Source organism: Benincasa hispida, chromosome 9 (assembly GCF_027475165.1).
Source record: "Benincasa hispida cultivar pf3 chromosome 9, pf3_genome.v1.1, whole genome shotgun sequence".
Taxonomy (NCBI): domain Eukaryota; kingdom Viridiplantae; phylum Streptophyta; class Magnoliopsida; order Cucurbitales; family Cucurbitaceae; genus Benincasa; species Benincasa hispida.
The window spans coordinates 54142092-54162076 of NC_143486.1; the positions used below are offsets into that span (position 1 = coordinate 54142092).

Sequence of the window (19985 nt, forward strand, 5' to 3'; positions counted from 1 at the left end):
TTCGACTTACCTTTGAAGAAACAATCTGTCTTCATGAAAATCCTCCCAAAAGGTCACGATCCTTCCTCGAAATTCAAACCAAAACCAAGACACCACAACAAGCGAAATCTTTGTATTCTCTATCGAGGAAGGAAAATTTTCTGTAAAACTTACAAAAAGTTTTGTTCTCCCTTGGGAAGAAGAAAAAAAACGTCAAAACCCCAACTCCCCTTTCCACGATCGATTAAGAAGAGAATTAAGAGGAGGAATGTCATTACCCTCACTTTAATTTTAAAATTAATTTACTTTAAATACTATATATATATAATAACTAACTTATTATATGTATATATAACCATATGTTATATCATATATAACACATAACTATAGTCTTTATATTGTATCAAATACAATATATAACCTATAGTTTTAAATTCTCTCATTAATACATAATATTTAATATAATTCACATTTATACTAAACATAATTATATGAATCTCACTTATATAAATTAATATTTGAATCATATTCAAATATTTAATTTCTTTCTTAATAAACTTTATTTTATAATGTATCAAATACATTAGATTAATTATATCACACATATAATTAATTTAAATTAATTATATCACATATAATTAATTTCCTCAATTAATTTGAACAATTCAAATTAATCCAAAATTAATTCTCAGTGATCTCTGTTGAGCTACAAAGGGGACCTTATGAAATAATTAATTAAACTCCTTTAATTAAATTTTAAATTACTCAACATCCATTAACTAGCAGTCACTCCATTAAAGAATGATTGTTGCACTCTTCACATTACAAATATATTTCTATGTCCATTGGATATGTCAACAGTGCGATGACTCTTCACAAATTCCACGTAAGTACAGTTGGACCAAAATTATCGTTCTGCCGCTGTAGTTACATCTAACTCCTTAAGTACCACCGATCCCTCTAATGAACAATAAATCATAGTCTAACTATGACCAAACCCCTCTCGAGCCAAGAGAGAGTGTGGCGCTACATTGGAATCAACCCTTAATGAAGCAATTTATCTACTTACCCCAACATTAGGGAAGAAGTGAATTCCTTCTTGTATACCTGTATTCCCAACTCCCCAATTAGACTAATCCCCAAAATTGTATGGTTATTAAGTCGGCGACTCGGCCACTCTCACCCACATAAATCAAATGATCGCCTTCATAGGTAGGAGTTCACAATCCACTCAAGATTCAAGTCATGTCACATATGGTCATCCTGGTGAAATGTAAGTCTCTATTATTAACGGTATTATATAATGAGATAATTCATTTCGTGGACTGGTCTTATATAAACCCTTTTGTATAGAACACCTCCGCTCACAAGGAGAGGGTGTGGAATGCATTACAGGGTTGGAAAGGATCATTTTTTTTTCTTGCAAGGCAGAGAAATTGTTATCAAAAGTAGGGCTAAGGCTATTCCAACCTATGTTATAGGGTTTTTCAGGCTTCTTGGAGGGTTGTACAAGGAGTTAATGCAATTGTGTGCTCAATTCTGATAGGACTCTAGGGCTTAGAGCGTAAGAAAATTTACTTGACTGGTCAAAAGATTATGCGTCTACTTTTTAAATTTTCACCCGATAGAAGTCAATAAAGCAAAATAATATTTTTATATAGTTGTGGCTAATGTTTAATCTTAAACTAACCTTTCAAATATATACATTAACCATTTACATATGTTACTTTATTATTAATATTTATATTAATTTAGTACTTTAAATAAAGGAAAATGAATAATTAAAAGATAGGATATAATATAATAATAAAAATGTTGGGATATTATCATATTTACTCAAGTACTCTAATCTTTTTTGTGGTCCTAGTAAGTTCCTCGAATTATATTAATTTCCAAGTTCTACAAACTTCTCAAATCATTCTATTAATTTTTTTTCAAACCATTTTTAAGTTAGATATTTGACCTAATTAATGCTTCATCAATAAAAAGTGAGGGGTTGAATTTTGATGGGACAAAAATAATTTAAGAGGTGCTAAACGGGTAGATACTAATTCTAAAAGATCTTTTTAATGTTTTTTTTTTTTTTTAAACTTTTTAAGGATCTTTTAATGTAAAAATTTTATTTGAAACCATATATTTGTCATCCAATCTATTTCATATTGCCTACCCAATAAACATATATTTGAAATGCTCAGGTCAAAGATCCATTATCTACCTGCAAAATGCTCATACACAATTGAGAAGATTTCTTCCATTATCCCGCATGTGGGTTTTTCCATGATTTCTTCCATTGTCCCATGTGTGAGTTTTTTCATATAGGAAAATGAACCAAATTAATAATTTTTAAAAGGAGTTGTTTTCAAATATAAAAAAATGAACCAAACTATTTACAAATATAGTAAAATATCTACAATAGATTCTGATAGACTATTATTTGTGTCTATCTATGTCATGATAAACACATATAGTAGTTTGTCGTGATCTATCACAAATAGTAGTTTATCGCAATCTGATAGACTGTGATATTTTACTATTGTTTATAAATATTTTCAATAGTTTTGTCATTTAAAATAATTTTTCTTTTAAAAATAGTCTAAAAAGCCAAATGTTTAATTAGAAGGGATGAAACAAAACTAAAAAGTTTTAGGAAACTAGTATACTTTCTAAAAGTTAAAAACCAAAAGCAAACAAATCAAATGGTTATTAGATAAGGTATCAATATATTTTTGAATTGGAAGAAAAAAATAAAAACATGCCATTTTCAATCACATTCACACGTGGAAGAATGAAGCGTGTTGAATCCAAATTTATTTATTTCTTCTCTTCTTCCTTTTCCTTTTTATTTGACTATTATTTTTAATGACACATTTGCCCTTTTCTTTTCTAACAAGATTACCATGAAAGGTCGGCGCCCTCTTTTAATGGCAATTCCACTTTTTAATTTTAAATATCCAATCGCCTTTGTTTTATGAGTCAATATTTTTTGAAACATATATAAATCATAAGGAAAAACAACTCGATGTTTAAAATGTTGACCAAAATGTTAACCTCAATGTTTTAGTTTTATAAAAATATCGATGAAAATATTCTTCTTTTTTAAAAGTTTATAAAAACAAAATTTTTTAAATCATTTACACTTTTTAAATAAGTTAATATTTTTATTATTTATGTTACATTTTATTGCTTATTCTTTATATTTTATGATTTTTTTAATGAAATAAGGGAAATGTTGATTCATCTTTCATGTCGATGTCGAACCTAAAAAAATGTGAAAATATCGAAGAAAATTGTTGACATGTCGATGAAAATTTAATATCATGTGAGCTACTTTAAACATCATTCAATTGCCATAAAATATATTTTCTAAATCAAGAAGTCGAAGGATTATTGAACTTTAAAAAAAGACTAATTATAGTCTTTCACAAATACTAGTATTTAAGATGTGCGATGCATGTGGTATTTCCACTTTTAATATAGAAAAAAGAAATAGTGTGGCAAGATATTATGTTTTATCAAGATAATCTTTGAAAATTAGGTAAAATTATTGAATTCTTGATGTTATGGACCTCGAGGTTTAAGGTTCGATTCTCCCACTTCACACTTTAATTACAATACCTTTCCTGCTAATGGAGAAGGTAAAAAAGAAAAAAAAGAAAAAAAACCTTGTATTATTTTGTTTTGTTTTTGTTTTTATTATTATTTTTTTAATAGAAGAATAGTACTATTCAAGAGAGACTTCCTTCTATGCCACTGTAGAGAGTTGAAGAAAGATGAATGTTAGATAAATCAAATCCAACAAAAAAATAAATAAATAAAAGAAAAAGGAAAGCTATAATAAATAAAAAAATCCTAACTCTTTATGGTGGTATGATATTGTCGATTTCATGCATAAACTTTCATGATTTTACTTATGAATGATCTCATACTATTATGATAATTGTCCTCCCTTATATACCTATGATCATCCTCTTATCTAGTCAATGTGGGGACTTTGATCTCATTCTCAACACAAACATACGTGCAAAATAAACCCCAATCTATATAAGATGCCATAAAAAGCCCTAAACCAACCAAGCCTACTTTTTTTGTGTGCATATTACACTTGTATAATTCATTTCTACTAATGAGAACGTATATTGTAATTTTGTTACTTATATGAAACAAGGTAGACACGTAAAAAAATTGTAGAATATATGTGAACATTCTAAGTAATTGACATCTCAATTGAATGTTAAAAATTTGGAAAAATTTATGTGCAATTGAAGTGTACAACAAAAAATTAAAACAAACCAAAATAACCACAAGAAAATCATACTTTTTAAATTACAAAAAATTGTACTAGATACTCTGACTTCATAACTCAATTCTATACTTCAAACACAAATTTTCTACCTAAGGGCGTTTGGCGCGCAAAGTTGAGTTGAGTTGATAATTACTACAGGAGAAGAGTAATTAGGAGAGTTGATACAAATAACGAGGTGAGAAATGTGAGTTAACGTGAATAACGAGGTAATAAACCTCTTTAATAATTGGTGAACCAAATGGTGGATAGATTTTTTTTACCCACCCAACCTAACCCAACTTGGGGGGCCAAACACCATATAATTTTTCAAGCTGCTTTCAAATATAGAAAACTGAACCAAAATATTTATAAATATAGCAAAATTTTATTGTCTATCTGTGATATATGGCGATAGACTGTGATAGACAACATGATAGATATAGATAATAGTCTATCGCAGTTTATCATAGATAAATGATGATATTTTATACGAATTTATAAATATTTTTAATAGTTTTGTCGTTTAAAATAATAAATTATTAAAATAGTTAGATTAATTCGATGGGTTTGGAGTTGATAATCTCACAACATTTGTATCGAGATATTTAGAGATATTGACTTATTGGTGATGTTGATAACGACACATATTTGAATCCACAATCTCATTCAAATCATTCATAACAATATTGAACACAAATAATATTTCTCTCTCTTCCGACAATCTTGGAAAGTTGGAAATAAGACATTTAACAATTTTTTTTTTAAAGAAAAATATTGGTGATTAGGAATATTTCGAACTATGTCTAGTATGAATGTTTCTACCTTTCCCGTTTAAAATCATAAATGTCAGCATTTTTTTATTTAATTACTCTAAGGGGAAAAAAATTATCTTTTTAATTCTGAAAATTTGAAAAATATGTATTTTTGGTTCATTGGTTTTCAAATAGTAACTTTTTACTATCCAAATTTTTAAAATAACTATGTTTCTCCTCAAATTTTTCAAAATGAGTTTAAAAGTCTCTCAAGTATTTTTTTTATTATTATTTTAAATAATTAGATGGCCTTTTAGATTCAAGAGTAATTTTAGTGAGTAGAGATAATTTTTAAATTATTTTTATATTTTAAAATGTCAAATAATTATTTAATTAAAAAAATCCAGAGACCTTCTTAGACCGCTTAGCTCAATGTAATTGACACGTTTCCTCTCTTAAGTTCGAGGTTCGATTCTACATCTCCACGTACTAAAATAACATATTCTAAAAAAAATTAAAATAAAAAGTTGTATTTAAAAAAAAAAAAACACAATCTATCCTTCAAAGTTGGTTATAGTGTCTATCTGCAATAAATCATGCCGAAGTGAGATTTTATTATTTTTTTTTTGACAATTTGTGGTTGAAAAAATCGAACCTCTTACATTGAAATTGATGGTACAACTACTATGTTGTTAAACTATGTTCGTTTTGAGAAGGGAGTGAGATTCTTAGTTTAATTTGTTTGGTATTTTAACCTTTTAAGCTCTTAGTAAATACTACGTAGAGAGAGAGTTTACTTTGAAACATATGATTAGAGGTAAATTAATTCTCTCCTTTGTTGTTTAAGTTACTAATTTTTTATATGGTGCAATAGCTTAGGCTCTATAAGAATTCTCTAGTTGATACAAATATCAACATATGTCTATAGCTCGATATTTAGCTCACACCAAAGTATTTGAACATTTGTATTGAGATACTCTTAAAAAAAAAAAAAAAAATGACGAGAGAACCCAATGTGAATGAACACGACATGATTTTTCTTTTTTTTCTTTTCTTTTTTTATTGAACTCAACATGAAGTTAGATATATATGATACGATATCATTCAATCTTTATCATCAACTTCAATCAATATTTTTTCAAAACAAAAAAACTTCAATCAATATTAATGTAGGTTTCACTAAAGGTAAACCATTCAGAAGGCCCTCAAAGGGAGTTTGGGTCGACAAATTTAATCTCAAAACTTTTAATTTTGTGTGTTTGTCACTTTCAATCATTTTAAAAAGATTAAATTGAATTTTATATATAACTTTAAAGTTTTATTTTTATAACCAAAGTCACACATGCATTCCAATTCAGGAGGTCGGAAATTCAAATCCCCACCAACTTATTTGACACAAAATTGAATATTTACAACCTATTAGATGGAAAATCCAAACTAAATTTATGATTTAATCGAAACCAAACACTTCCAAAGAATTTTTTTTTTAAAAAAAATGATCTTTGTTATGTTAAAAGAATGTTTTGGGATTCACCGATGGAACTAACATAACTCAAAGATTAATTTTAAGAAGAAAAAAAAAAAACAAACTCACACCTATGGCTAAGCAAACAACGAAACCACTCTAACATCAACATGAAAAAGAATCCAACTCACTAAGAATCATCAATCTAAGAAGGCGAGTTGGAAGAGTTCATCATGTTCTTGAATTCCTGAAAATCAATCCGCCCATCCAAATCCATATCAAACGCTCCGATCATACGTCTACAATAATCACCACCGCAGCCACCACAGCGCTCATCATTCCAAAGACCCAATCTCACTAACACATTCTCAAGCTCGTCGCACGAAATGAAACCATCGCGATTTTCGTCGAACACCATGAATGCATTCAAAAGATCACTCTCAACCTCCTCGCTTCCCCTGTTCTCACCCTCCTTTTTCTCCGATATCGATTCATAAAGACACAAGAATTCATTCAAATCAATCTTCGATTTACCAGTTAATGACTCCAGATCCTCCGAAGCTAAGTCCACGCCGATTCGATTAAGCAGCAAATTGAGCTCCTCCATGCTCACGAAGCCGTCGCCATTTCTATCGATCGTTTCAAAAATCCTCTGCAAATCGGAGGAGTTCAATGGAGACATAGTGCATAAGGATTCAACATCTACGATTGAGAAATTTGTTGACCAGGATGAATTGTAAGCTCTACTATGGTCGCAGTAATTTGGTAAATTTATAGAGAAGAAAAGAAAAGAAAGAGGGGGAAGCTTGGTAGAAGCTGCAGCTATGGCGGTCGGCGTCAATATCATCAGTTGATTGTTTATATTAAGTTCCGATTGAACCTTCGATGTAAATACAATACAATACAATACCCCTTTCTTATGAATGAAAATTTCTTTTTGAATGACGGCGTAAGGATCAATTAGGTATTAAATTTAGGTCAATATATTGTTGGAATGCAAGTATTTTTCTTTTCACATTTTTATGGTTGGATATGGATGTAAGGGTTAAATTGACATTTTTTTTTTGGTATTTTCTTGATTGAATTGATTTTGTGTCGTTGAGTCACAATTTGTCACGTGTTAATTTTTCATTTGAAAAAAAGTTATTTTTGAATTGTTTTTTCTACGTAGGTTGGAGAGATTGATCATAATGTTTCAAGTCGGTCATTTTAGTGTCTGAGTTTTTCAAGAATATGTTTAGAAGGTCCCTATTTAATTCGAGAATCGATGTCGTTGATTCGATTCTAAACCGAAACATAAGAAAATTTGTAAATACCAAACTACTCTTATCAATGTAAAGACGTAGCAACAGTGGTAAGTCCGAGTCGATCCGCAGGGAAGCACGATTTGTTTCGTTAAATTAATTTTCTAACTAGAGCGGTGAATGGGAGGTTTTGTGTGGAAGAGATATATGAGTGAAATTAAAATAAAAAGGTAAATGTAATCTAGAATATGAGTCTATCTAATTTTTAGAGCAAGAGAGAGTTTCCTATGCAATTTCTTTCATTAGGCATGAATTAATTACACGGAATCTGTCAACTCCTTAACTTATTAGAAAATATAATAGCCCAATTAGCCAAATTCGATATTAAACCAAATTAGCCCTAATTTAATTTACAACTCTTCCATCTTACTGACATACAAGTTAAAATTGAATTGCATTACGAAAGGATTCAATTGTTGAGACATGCTACAAGCCGAAAAAGCCATATCTTATATCATGATTTATTTAGAAAAAATTATATTAGGGCATACATGCATTTGGTCAGAAAAAGTGTAGGCTTTACACATGCGATCCTAATATGGCACAATTAAATCAACCAATATATGCATAGGCTATGACGATTTTACAAACAAGAATTTCAATAAACTAATTTGTCATATCAATTTGTCAAAATTCCATTAAGATTCAATCAAATCGTTCCAAAGAGTTCACAACAATTCAGTTAAATTAACTATAAATCCTTCAAGAAATTAAACATAGGGTTCTTGCTCAAAGAAATTAGATAGGAGTTACCACTTAATTTATAGACAAATCTAAGATACACATTTAACCCGTCGATTACAACCCAAAAAAAAAAAGAAAAACTAACTTAAAATACTAAAATTTGAAGGGAAAGGAAGAAGAATGAAGGTTAACTTCGACCTCCATCAATTCAGCCCCCAAAAATTAAAATATTTTGACCTAAAGACGAAGGGAAGTATTTATAGAAATTATTGCAGCGTTACAACGCTGGAAATATCGTTGCAACGCTCGACAAAAAAGGTTATGAGCATCAGGAAAATGTTGCAATGTTGACGTTGTTGCCAACTCGGAGCGTTGCAACGCTCCCCTACATACAAGGCTACTGCCTTTCAACATCAGGCGAGCATCGGGGCTTCGCATAAGGTGAGCGTTTCGTCGCTGAAGCAAGGGCATTTTGGTCTTTTTGACTCATTTGAAGCCTGGATGCTCAAATCAACTCCAAATTGCTCCAATTTAACCCCGTTCTTCACCAAATCGCCAATTCTACCTTTTGATTGTTTGGTACCTACAAAATAGGAAAATAAACACATAAATTTTAATAATGAGCCCGAATTAAGCTAGGAATAATAGCTCTTTTTTAGAGTTATCAAATACCCCCAACTTAATTCTTGCTCGTCCCGAGCAAGATAGAAGCACACAATTTAATAAAATATAAAATAATTAAAGATATGCTAGCTTAATTCTCAAGGTTGTTACTCCAATCTCAACAGTCAATTTGAATGAAGTTTGTAATCAAGAAAGATATTCAATTATGATCAATCAATAAAGCACAAAGTTAAGAATGATTCTTAATCTATTCATTCATGAGTGAGCCTAGAGTTTTGCTAGTTAAGCTTGCACAACCTGGAAAAAGTTTTAAAAGGTCCTCATCCCGTTTTCCCCTATACTAGCTCAGTTATCAATCTCGGACATACCAAACTTGTAAAGTGAGGGCAACACTAAGACAAGGGTGCCTAAACACACACACAAAAAAAACATAAAGGGTATTTATTTTAGCTAGAGGGCTAGCTTTCACACCTCACCGTCGGGAACCTATCACTCTTTTCTCGCGGGTCCTAACTAGATACGGCGGAGGTAGCTCTTTTCACTCTTTCATGAGCACACACACACTTTTTTTTTTTTTTTTTGCAGGCACACCACCTTATGTTTTCGTTCTATTTTTTTATTATTTTTATTTTATATTTTTTTTTCAATTGACTTTTTTTAATTCACCATAGGCCTTATTTTATCCACTTTGTCTAATTTTTCTCTATAACAAGTATACTTACTCCTAAGTCAAAGGTGGACCTTTTGGGGTGACAATAGAAGTACAAACCAGATAACCCAATTCTAATCATACAATACTTTAATTTCGCAAAACAATGACTTAAAGATGCATGAGAGATAAGAAAAATTTTTAAAATTTGGATAAAATCATGATCATGCATTCCTAACATTCTTTCATACAAATTTTATCACAAGAAGAGTGTCATAAACTATCATGATAACAACAGAGCAAACAAGCTAACAAGATAATCACAACACACAAAACATAGTCCGAGCACAGTGCTCAAGGACCCCAAGCTAATATAAAAACTACCCAACAGATACCCCACTCCCAACTTAAAATGACATATTATCCCCAATGTATCTCAAATATAGCTAAAAAGAAGTTCAAGGGAACAAAAACCTCTTCTGAAAATAGTGTCGCATACAGAATGGTGGTGGTCGGGCTCGCCTCTCAAAAAGATACTCCTCTCCTCTAGGTCGTCCCTACATAACAAAAACAAAAAGAAGGCTAATCTTGAAAACAAATAAAGAAAGCAGTAAATTTTTCACCTGACTCCCTTCAAGAAGGGAAAATTTTTAACATCAATAGCTCGACTTGACCTATCCCCTGGCACAAAGAAATTCTCTATTTCTCTGGTCTCTTCTTAAATAAGTCGATATAGCCCAGTAAGGCTATAAGGCTCTTCATCTTTTGAAGAGAGCCAGACAGGTCAAATTTTGGATTTTTAATTTTGTTTGAAAAAAATAAAAATAAAAATAAAAAGACTCAAGGACTGACTCAACTGAAAATAAAAACTCTGACCCAACTGACTCAATTAACTCTTGAGAATAAGAAGAACAAAACTAAAAAATATACGATATACCAGACGGTAGAATAGGGCAAGGTTTTTCAACCTCTAGCTCAAGGAACTCTTATAAAAGAGAACCCATAAGCGGAAGCACGATCGATCTAAATTCATTGTGACAAAATTACAAGCATTCACAAACATACAAACCAGTTATGCATCTACTAACAAATTACGTCATGCTTTAGAAATTAAATATAAAAGGAGTGAAGGACTGACCTTTGAAGAACTCTGCTTCCACAGATCTCTCGCTCTCGTGAAGACTTGGACCAGCACCTCTCGTTGTCACTACGATCGTCTAGCAAATCGTCTGGCCAATCACGAACAATCTTCTTCACAAACAAGTAGCCTCTCGGACACCACCACTCAGTAACCTTGGTATTTTTTAAGTGAGAATCTAGGAGATGTGAGCTCTGTTGGATTTGGTAGAGGGAAGAGGAAACAATGATTGCACTATACGACCAAGCAAGCGGGAGTGAATTTTCTATCGTATAGACTTTGTGCTTGATCGTTTAGTAACACTCAATAGGTACACAATCGCTTAGGAAAAATAGATTTGATCATTTACACGATCGTTTAGTCAAAAACGCATGTACGTGATCGTTTAGACAAACACTTGAAGGCTTTCGTGTAGTCTCTCATGAGCTAAACGATTAGCAGTGTACTTAATCAAGCGATCCTTTTCAAAATGAAAAAAAAAATCATTTTATCCTTCAGTTATGAAAACTGAATACAACCTCCCACTTTCACGCACAGTTAAAGGAGAACGCACCCACAATTATCTCATAATTGTTTTAATTATAAATAAATATAATAACTAACTTATCAGATTATATTTATTACTTATAGTTTTAATATTATATCATATGTAACATTTAAACTATAGTCCTTTTCTCCTTTACTTGATATAAATCATTTTTATATTATATTCCTCCAATTAATGTATCTCATACATCATGTCAACTATATCATATATAATTGAACCAGTTTAATCATATCACAAACTCCCTCTTGTCAATTTGAACACTTCAAACTGATCCAAAAACTGATTCTTAACTTGAATTCATTAAGTTACCAAGGGGACCTTATAGACCTGTAGCTTGAAGTTCCAACGACACATGAATAATTGACTAAACTCTTTAGTCACAGGATCCACCATCCATTAACTGCTAGGCACTCCACTAAATACTGACAATTATACTCTTCTTATTATAGATATATTATGTGTCCATATCAACCAATCAACAGTTCGATAACCCTTCACAGATCGCTCGTAAGTACAGTTAGGCCAATAACCGTTATGCCCTTGTAGTTACATCTAACTCCTTAAGTACCACTGATCCCTCTAATGAACATAAGTCATAACCCAACTATGACTGAGTCCTCTCTTCCAAAGAAAAGTTGTAGCCACTATGTTCAAGACCCGAAATTAGCCCTTAAGGGAGCAATCTATCTACTTACCCCTGCTTCGAGGAATGAGTGAATTCCATCTTGTGTAACTGAGTTCCCAACTCCCAAGTCAGACGAATCCCCAAAAAGGTAGGCATGCTGAGTTGGCAATCTGGTCACTCTCACCCAGACTAATCAAAGGACCATCCTCAAAGGCAAGAGTTCCCAAAACACTCAAGATTGAGGTCATGTCACCTATAGTCATTAAGATGAGATGTAAGTATCAAGTATCAACGACATTATATAAAGAGACTAATCATCTCGTGGTCCGGTCTTATACAAACTCTTTGTATAGGACACACTTGCTCGCATGTCTGCACATGAATGATTAGGATCTACCATCTATAGTAGTTCACAACACTTGTAAAGCTCTACAAAGCGGGCTGTATCCGTAGTGTCATCAGGATCAGGTATCCCTCCCTAATCCTTATACTACAGACCATTTTAGGTTATTACTTAAGGCATGATCCACTTGTATATCTCATATACATGATTAAATTTACATACAATAACCATGGAGTTTTGTTTATTGGATATGAGTAAATGTCAAATAAAATAACTCTTATTTTATTAATAACAATGTGTACAGATTATAAACTACGAAACTCCGAGAGAATTAGGAAACCAATCCCAACAGTTTTCTCCTAACTTTTCATTCTCTCTCCATCTTTTTTATTTTTTAGAAAAATGTTGTAAGCCCCTAAACCTACTTTACTAAGTAATTATGTTTAAGCTTCTTCTTGGTCGTGTGTCGATGATGTCTGTGATGTTAACCTAAATATATGTTAATACTATGTATAATGTGAAGGTATATAAGTATTAAGAAGATAAGCCTCGGGTAGTGGCTAGATAACTAACATTTAGTAAAGTCTTTAGAGTTATAAGTAAGAAAAAGCTATGCCAAGGAAGGAAGGAAATTCCCTAAGTGAGGGATACTTTGGCTCTCGAGTAAGTTAGGGAGTTGATACTTAGAGGAATAGGAGAAGGGAAGGTTGTGCCATGCTATGCGCCTAAGGCTAAGGGAAGTTGTTGGACAGATAAGGCATGAGGCATGCACTGAGGGGCCATATCGAGATTAGAGTGTCTCGTAAGGAAGAAATTGGTCGAGGTTTCCAAAGGATGAACTAACCTCACAAGGAGGTTAGTGAGGTTCAAGGCTGGTGGCGTGTGGGTTGCTAAGTTAACTAGGTGAGTGCATGGTAGGCCCCGAGTGTTGTATGCACCGAGTGTTGTGAAAAAGGTTAGTAGGCATAAGCAAAGGCTAGGCGGCAATGAAGTGGACACTGGTCGGAAGACTTAGAGGTTGCGGTTTTTGAGAATGTCCTAAAACTCGCAATTCATAGTTATGGAAACATATTCTATTTATCAATAAAAGTATTGTTGAAGCATTTACTCAATAAAAGTGTTATTGAAATTGTGGCTGAAGGGATGCGTTGATGACATGCGCGCGCTGCTATGCATTGATGTCATATGACCGTACTATGCGTTGATGACATGCGTGTGGTGCTATGCGTTGATGTCATGCGACAGAGCTATGCGTTATTGACATGTGGCGGTGCTATGCGTTGATGTCATGCGACAGAGCTATGCATTATTGACATGTGGCGGTGCTATGCGTTGATGTCATGCGATAGTGCTATGCGTTAGTGGTCTATGGCGGCCTTGCTACGCGAGAGTGTACGGCCGAGGGCGTGCGGTGATGCAGCCTACTGTATGCTGCTGATGGTGTACGCGTATGCAGCCGACGGAATGTGTTGGTAGTATACGATAGAGGCATGCGGCCGAAGGAATGCGTTGGTAGTATGCGATGGAGGCATGCGGCCGAAGGAATGCGATAGAGGCATGCAGCCGAAGGAATGCATTGGTAGTATGTGATAGAGGCATACGGCCGAAGGAATGCATTGGAGGCATGCGGCCGAAGGAATGCGATGGAGGCATGCAGCCGAAGGAATGCGTTGGAGGCATGCAGCCGAATGAATGCAATGGAGGCATGCGGCCAAAGGAATGCGTTGGTAGTATGCGATGGAGGCATGCGGCGATGGATGCGGCGGCCTTGCTAAGGTATGAGCTATGCGATGTAACGAGCTAAGGTGGACGCATAGTGATTTGTCCTTGCGTTGTTAGGGCTTGCGATAACAAGGTTCATGAGGTTGATTGCGTTAGTCATAAGAGATGTGTTAGCAAGAACCTAGGTGATGGTGAGCTATGCCTTGAGGTGTTAAGTTAAGAACCAAGTCGACCTAAAGGTTGCTATGCGTTGGTGATGTGCTATGCATTGGACATGTGCTATACGTTGGGCATCCAAAGGCACGTGGGCGCATAGAACAAGTTAATAGTATGCGTTGAAGGAGTGTTGGTCATTTAGTTGAATGCATACGAAGTTGGATGAACGCATATGAAGGATGGACGCATTCAAGGACGTCATCTGGACATGTGGCTTGCTAGGAAGAAGTCTTAAGCCTTTAGCAAATGAAATGGATACATAAGAAGATATGCAAAGTTAAAGGCTATACATTGGTAAAAGGGGAGCAAGACACCTTAGGTTGCGCTGATACAAGACTGCATTGATAGTGTAAAGAAAAGACACTTGGACATGCGGCCAAGTAGGAGGTGTCGACCTTAGAGCAATCTTGGATGCTTATAAATAAGGCCAAGGACTTCATATGAGAACTCAATTTCTCTTCAAAGGACATAAAGAAGAGTGTATTGGGAGAAGACTATGCATTGGTAGCAAGACTATGTGTTGGTCAAGAGGTTTCAAGAGGGGAGATACTGTCGGACAGGAAGTAGCATCAACTTGGGACGAGAAGTTCTCCCAAAATACTCGTGCGTTTGGAGTGATTTCACTTGAAAGCTAAGAGAGTCTAGTTTTTAGGGTAGGGCTGCTGAAGAAGAAGCTCCAAGGAATCAGGCTGGAGAAGGAGGACAAGACAGAGGGGTTGAGTTGTCGGGTAAGCTAGGCCAGTCTTGATTTTTTTATGTTTCCGGCCAAACCACAAGAAGTTATGAGCTAATATTTTGAGGTACGCTTCCTGAGAAATTTTAGAGAGTGTTTGTAGAAGGAGGTATCTTGAGATAAAGCTTAGAATTAGGAGTAATCTGAGCTTTAAGTTGAATGTGGATCATAGGGTTCAAAAGGGAGCCCGAGGTGACTAAGAAACTTCTAGAGAGGAAAGTTCCTAAACGATCAAGATGAGTGACTAAAATATTTTCAATATTTTAAGAAACCATGTGCTAAATAAAGATCTTTCAAATAAAGACATGTTTTCTAAGTTTTATTAAATAAAGTCATTGTATGACTAGTTTTATTTGAAACTCGATACCGAAGGACGGTTCAGAAGGTTTCCGAGTAGCTCAATACTGAAGGACACAGTTGAGAAGGTATCTGAGCAAAAGTACCCAAGTATGGGGTTGCTCTTTTGATAAGAATTATTTTTCTGGTCACTCACTGGGCTAGCAAGCTCATCCCGTTTTTCAAATGTTTTTCTTCTCAGGTAAGGAAAAATGAGGAGTTCCAGGGTGCTGCTAAGATCAAGGTCTGCCACAAGCCACAGTTACACTTCCGGAGGGTTTTACAGTTGTTGTTGTAAACTTTGTAGTTAAGTCTTGGAGTTGTATAAACGTTACATTGTTGTAATATAAAATGGGCCTACTAAATCAGTTGTTGTTTGCCTCCTTGACTTAATCAATTGGTTGTTGAATTTGTTTATTGGTATCAGAGTTATTTCCGCAAGAGTTATTAGGCAGTAAGTATCAACAAAAGGGTTGATAACTGCTGCAGTCATGTCCTTTCGAGCCTAGGAAAGGACATGACTGCAATAGTTATCAACTCTTTTTCTGACACTTACTGCCTAATAACACTTGCGAAAATAATTCTGATACCCAAGTATAAACTTATACACAGTAGATGCCTCTTAGGCCAAAAATTTATTAATTCAAAAACACGACATATTTAAAGTAATTACAAAACTAGTTTCGCAAGTCCCAATGCCCAAAACCTTAGTCCCTATATGAACAACTATAACATGTGTACAATATTTACAGTAACCACTTAGCAAACGGGTTACAATATCTTTGTCCTTTAGTGGAAGAGCAGATGCAAAGCTATCTTCTGAGGATTTGACTCCTACTTGGGGAAAAGGAACACATTTGAAGATGGGGTGAGCTTGCTAGCCCAATGAGTGACCAGAAAACTGATTCTTATCAAAATAAATACCCCTACTTGGGTACTTTTGCTCAGATACCTTCTCAATTATTTTCTTCAATATCGAGCTACTCGGATACCTTCTCAACCTTCCTTCGATATCGAGTTTCAAATAAAACTAGTCATACAATGACTTTCTTTAATAAAACTTAGAAAACATGTCTTTATCTGAAAGATCTTTCTTTAGTACATGGTTTCTTAAAACATTGAAAATATTTTAATCACTCACCTTAATCGTTTAGGAACCTTTCTCTTTAGAAGTTCCTTGGTCACCTTGGCTCCCTTTTGAACCCTACGATCCAGATTCAATTTAATGCTCAGATTACTCATAGTTCTAGGCTTTATCTCGAGATAATTCCTTCTACAAATATGCTCTAAAATATCTCAGGAAGCTTACCTCAATCTCTTAGCTCATGAATTATCGTGGTTTTGCCGGAAACATCAAAATATCAAGATTGGCCCAGCTTACCGACAGCTTGACCCCTGTCTTGTCCTCATTCTCTAGCCAGATGCCTTGGAGCTTCTTCTCTAGCAGCCTTATCCTAAAAACTAGACTCTTTTAGCTTTCAGATGGCTTTGAAATCACTCCAAACACATGTGTATTCTGGGAGAACTCCTTGTCCCAAGTTGATGCTACTTTTTGTCCTTCCTATCTGACAATATCTCCCCTCTTGGAACCTCTTGACCAATACATGGTCTTGCTACCAACGCATTGTCTCCTCCCAATACACTCTTCTTTATGTCCTTTGAAGAGAATTTGAGTTCTCATATGAAGTCTTTGGCCCTATTTATATGCGTCCAAGATTTCTCTAAGGCCGACACCTCCTACTTGGCCGCATGTCCAAGTGTCTCTTCCTTACACTATTATCGCAATATTGCATCAGAGCAACCCAAGGTGTCTTGCTCCCCTTTTACCAATGCATAGCCCTCAACTTTGCATGTCTTCTTATGCATCCACTTCGTTTGCTTAAGGCTTAAGATTTCTTCCCAACAAGCCACATGTCCAGATGACGTCCTTGAATGCGTCCATCCTTCATATGCGTTCAACTAGGATAATGACCAACACTTCTTCAACGCATACTACTAGCTTGTCCTATGTACCAACGTGCCTTCGGATGTCCAACGCATAGCACATCACCAATGCATAAAACCTTTTGGGTCAACTTGGTTCTCAACTCAACACCTCAAGGCATAGCTCACCATCACCTAGGTTCTTGCTAACACTTCTCTTATGACTAATGCAAACCACCTCATGAACCTTGTTACTACAAGCCTTAACAATGTAAGGAAAAATCATCATGTGTGTCTTAGCTCGTTCCATCACATAGCTCATACTTTAGCAAGGTCGCCGCATCCATCGCTGCATGCCTCCATCGCATACTACCAACGCATTCCTTCGGCCGCATGCCTCTAATGCCTTCCTTCGGCTGCATGCCTCCATCGCATACTACCAACGCATTCCTTCGGTCGCATGCGTCCATCGCATACTACCAACGCATTCCTTCGGCTGCATACGCGCACACCATCGACCGCATTCGTAGGCTGCATCACCGCACGCCCTCTACCGTACACTCTCGCGTAGCAAGGCCACCGTAGACCACCAACGCATAGCACTGTCGCATGACATCAACGCATAGCACCATCGCATGTCATCAACGTATAGCTCCGTCGCATGACATCAATGCATAGCACCATGCGTATGTTATCAACACATAGTATGGTCGTATGACATCAATGCATAGCACCGCGCGCATGTCATCAATGCATAGTATGGTCGCATGACATCAACGCATAGCAGCGCGCGCATGTCATCAACACACCCCTTCGGCCGCAACCCATCGGTTGTAACCCATCGGCCGCATACTCTCGCGTCCAATGCATCCATCGCGTCTGCCTCCATCGCCGCATGTCATCCATCAACGCATGCCTCACACCGCGTCATTGCATGCCCTCACATCACCGCATGCGCTCGCACCACCATAACCTACCAACGCATCTCCTTCGGCTGCATAGACGCATACTATCGTGTTCAACGCATTCATCGTAGCCGTCACACCCTATGCGTTGATCTAACCTCCAAAATAACCTCTCAAAGTCTAATAGCCAACGCATGGCACAACACTTAGTCATTTTTCTCCTTGGCTTCCAACGCATGACAACTCTTGGCAATGCCTTTTGCCAATACTTCGGCCAATCATGTGTCCAACCTTACAAATGCATGGTTGCCTTCTCAACTTATTCGTTAATGTCTCCTTCACTTCAACACGGGATTTAACTTCACTTGCTTAAGTAGAAAAAATGGAAATTCGGGTTTCACACAGTGGTCGAGAGTTGGAAGAGTTTGATAATACTTTGAACCAGGCTGACCTTTTAAAGTTTTGTGTTCAGGGTAGTTGGTTTATCTAGACCAATGGTTAGAATGGAACAGATTTAATCCTTACACTATTAGATCGAGTTTTTGTAAATGATACTTGAGTATCTACTCTTCCTTTGCTTTAGGTCCATGTTCATGCTTGGGGGCAATGACCATAGCCCCCCCTAGTGTTTGATGTGGGAGCATGATTATTTCGTCATCTGCTCAGTTTTTGTTTATTTAATTTCTATGATGATTCTATTGACTTTATGAAAGTGATTAGGGACAGTTGGAGAGTTGGGATGAGGTTTTCCCTTTCATGAGTTCACAAAAGAATCTCCCAATCTTGAAGCCGATCTTGCGGGGTAAGTTTGGTCATCATATTGTACTTGGAAGAAAGGTGGTTGAGGCTCATCAGAGAATAGATTTCATTCAGAACCCCAATGCTATTGAGTTACAACTCCGCGCAAAGGAGGAAACTTAGTTGTTTTGGGCTTTGATGCATAGAGAGGAGGCTTCCCTTTGACGGAAATCTTATGTGCAGTGGTCGTCTTTAGGAGATAAGAACTCAATTTCTTTCATTGGGTTGTTAAAAGTTGGGTGGTTCGAAAAGGTATTTCCTCGTTGCTCAATAATTCTAGTCAATGTATTTTATCCAATGTTAATATCTTTACATTAGCTGTTCGTTATTTTGAGAATGTGCTAGGATCACAACCTGCTAGATATCAGGATCTCGTTGTAGAGATTTCAAATATTGTGAGTTTCAATTGGCTTGAGGGATGTATATTGGTGTTGTGTTAGCCTATTACTAGAGACGTGGTTCGCACTATTGATAGAAAAATTTTCTTGTTGCCTGAAAATCTCTAATCAAATACATTTATAGTACTGATCTTTACAACAACAACTACAAAACCATAGCATTAGTGGCAAGACTAGATTGATCCATAGGGAAATGTGAGACGTGTTTTGTTAAGCTAATTGAGTTATAGTAGTAAATGAGGGGGTTTGGTGCGGAGCTGAGATTGCATAAAAGTAAATGCATGAAAATAAAAAATAATAAAAATAATAAAATAAAAGCAGGTGAATGCAATCTTAAATTCGATGATCTAGTTCTAGGAGCAAGAAAAGGTTTCTAATACAATTTCGATCATCGAAGTCTCTCGATTAAAAATGCATTTAATTTACGTGCTTAGAACGACTTACTTGGATCAACTAGGCTCATTAGTACAATGGCAGCTAACTCGTTGGGTAAACAAAGTAAGTATCCTAATTATCAATTAAAGACAAAGCACTAATTAAACTAAATACTTTAATCCTATTG

General features: G+C 35.2%; 1 pseudogene across 1 annotated transcript; it reads right to left on the reverse strand.

Moving 5' to 3' along the window:
• Nucleotides 1–6408: 6408 nt before the first annotated feature.
• Nucleotides 6409–7409, reverse strand: LOC120086685 (calmodulin-like protein 3 pseudogene; annotated as a pseudogene). Its single transcript, XR_016532370.1, has one exon. The product of XR_016532370.1 is annotated as a calmodulin-like protein 3 pseudogene (transcript).
• Nucleotides 7410–19985: the final 12576 nt, after the last annotated feature.